We start from the raw sequence: 3,353 nt of genomic DNA, 5'->3' as shown, positions 1-3,353 counted from the left end.
TAAAAAAAAAACTGAAAAACGAACGAAAATGCAATTTCTTCATTTTAGTACAGATTCCATATCAAGAATAAAATTAAAAATATAGGAATATGAAAAAATAACTGAAAAACGAACGAAAATGCATTTTCTTCATTTTAGTTCAGATTCCATATCAAGAATAAAATTAAAAATATAGGAATTTGACAAAATAACTGAAAAACAAACGAAAATGCATTTTCTTCATTTTATTCAGATTCCATATCAAGAATAAAATTAAAAATATAGGAATATGACAAAATATCTAAAAAACGAAAGAAAATGCATTTTCTTCATTTTAGTTCAGATTCCATATTAAGAATAAAATTAAAAAGATAGGAATAAGACAAAATACTGGAAAAACGAACGAAAATGCATATTCTTCATTTTAGTTCAGATTCCATATCAAGAATAAAATTAAAAATATAGGAATATGACAAAATAACTGAAAAACAAATAAAAATGAATTTTCTTTATTTTATTCAGATTCCATATTAAGAATAAAATTAAAAATATAGCAATATGACAAAATACCTGAAAAACGAACGAAAATGAATTTTCTTCATTTCAGTTCAGATTCCATATCAAGAATAAAATTAAAAATGTAGGAATATGACAAAATAACTGAAAAACAAACGAAAATGCATTTTCTTCATTTTAGTTCAAATTTCATATCAAGAAATAAATTAAAAGTAGAAATGTGACAAAATACTTGAAAATCGAACGAAAATGCATTTTTTCATTTTAGTTCAGATTCCATATCAAGAATAAAATTAAAAATGTTGGAATATGACAAAATAACTGAAAAGCAAACGAAAATGCATTTTCTTCGTTTTAGTTCAGATTCCATATTAAGAATAAAATTAAAAATATAGGAATATGACAAAAAACCTGAAAAACGACCGAAAATGCATTTTCATCATTTTAGTTCAGATTCCATATCAAGAATAAAACTAAAATTATAGCGTAATGACAAAATACCTGCGAAATGCACGAAAATGCATTTTCTCCATTTTAGTTCAAATTCCATATGAAGAATAAAATTAAAAATATAGGAATGTGACAAAAATACCTGAAAAACGAACGAAAATGCATTTTCTTCATTTTAGTTCAAATTCCATATGAAGAATAATTTAAAAATATAGGAATATAAAAATATAACTGAAAAACGAACGAAAATGCCTTTTCTTCATTTTATTCAGATTCCATATCAAGAATAAAATTAAAAATATAGGAATATGACAAAATACCTGAAAAACGAAAGAAAATGCATTTTCTTCATTTTAGTTCAGATTCCATATTAAGAATAAAATTAAAAATATAGGAATATGACAAAATACTGGAAAAACGAACGAAAATGCATATTCTTCATTTTAGTTCAGATTCCATATCAAGAATAAAATTAAAAATATAGGAATATGACAAATAAACTGAAAAACAAACGAAAATGAATTTTCTTTATTTTATTCAGATTCCATATCAAGAATAAAATTAAAAATATAGGAATATGACAAAATACCTGAAAAACGAAAGAAAATGCATTTTCTTCATTTTAGTTCAGATTCCATATTAAGAATAAAATTAAAAATATAGGAATATGACAAAATACTGGAAAAACGAACGAAAATGCATATTCTTCATTTTAGTTCAGATTCCATATCAAGAATAAAATTAAAAATATAGGAATATAACAAAATAACTGAAAAACAAACGAAAATGAATTTTCTTTATTTTATTCAGATTCCATATTAAGAATAAAATTAAAAATATAGGAATATGACAAAATACCTGAAAAACGAACGAAAATGAACTTTCTTCATTTCAGTTCAGATTCCATATCAAGAATAAAATTAAAAATGCGGGAATATGACAAAATAACTGAAAAACAAACGAAAATGCATTTTCTTCATTTTAGTTCAAATTTCATATCAAGAATAAAATTAAAAGTATAGAAATGTGACAAAATACTTGAAAAACGAACGAAAATGCATTTTTTTCATTTTAGTTTAGATTCCATATCAAGAATAAAATTAAAAATGTTGGAATATGACAAAATAACTGAAAAACAAACGAAAATGCATTTTCTTCATTTTAGTTCAGATTTCATATAAAGAATAAAATTAAAAAAATATAGGAATATGACAAAAAACGTGAAAAACATACGAAAACGCATTTTCTTCATTTTAGTTCAAATTTCATATCAAGAATAAAATTAAAAATACAGGAATTAGACAAAATAACTGAAAAATGAACGAAACTGCATTTTTTTCATTTTGGTTCAGATTCCTTCTTAAGAATAAAATTTAAATTATAGGAATATGACAAAATACCTGAAAAACGAAAGAAAATGCATTTTCTTCATTTTTGTTCAGATTCCATATCAAGAATAAAATTAAAAATATAGGAATATCACAAAATACCTGAAAAATGAACGAAAATGCATTTTCTTCATTTTAGTTCAGATTCCATGGCAAGAATAATTTAAAAATATAGGAATATAAAAAAAAAACTGAAAAACGAACGAAAATGCATTTTCTTCATTTTAGTACAGATTCCATATCAAGAATAAAATTAAAAATATAGGAATATGAAAAAATAACTGAAAAACGAACGAAAATGCATTTTCTTCATTTTAGTTCAGATTCCATATCAAGAATAAAATTAAAAATATAGGAATTTGACAAAATAACTGAAAAACAAACGAAAATGCATTTTCTTCATTTTATTCAGATTCCATATCAAGAATAAAATTAAAAATATAGGAATATGACAAAATATCTAAAAAACGAAAGAAAATGCATTTTCTTCATTTTAGTTCAGATTCCATATTAAGAATAAAATTAAAAAGATAGGAATAAGACAAAATACTGGAAAAACGAACGAAAATGCATATTCTTCATTTTAGTTCAGATTCCATATCAAGAATAAAATTAAAAATATAGGAATATGACAAAATAACTGAAAAACAAATAAAAATGAATTTTCTTTATTTTATTCAGATTCCATATTAAGAATAAAATTAAAAATATAGCAATATGACAAAATACCTGAAAAACGAACGAAAATGAATTTTCTTCATTTCAGTTCAGATTCCATATCAAGAATAAAATTAAAAATGTAGGAATATGACAAAATAACTGAAAAACAAACGAAAATGCATTTTCTTCATTTTAGTTCAAATTTCATATCAAGAATAAAATTAAAAGTAGAAATGTGACAAAATACTTGAAAAACGAACGAAAATGCATTTTTTCATTTTAGTTCAGATTCCATATCAAGAATAAAATTAAAAATGTTGGAATAAGACAAAATAACTGAAAAACAAACGAAAATGCATT

This window comes from Ixodes scapularis, unplaced genomic scaffold (assembly GCF_016920785.2).
Source record: "Ixodes scapularis isolate PalLabHiFi unplaced genomic scaffold, ASM1692078v2 ptg001609l_1__unscaffolded, whole genome shotgun sequence".
Taxonomy (NCBI): domain Eukaryota; kingdom Metazoa; phylum Arthropoda; class Arachnida; order Ixodida; family Ixodidae; genus Ixodes; species Ixodes scapularis.
The sequence above is the reverse complement of the archived record's forward strand: the minus strand, read 5'-3'. Positions refer to the sequence as shown.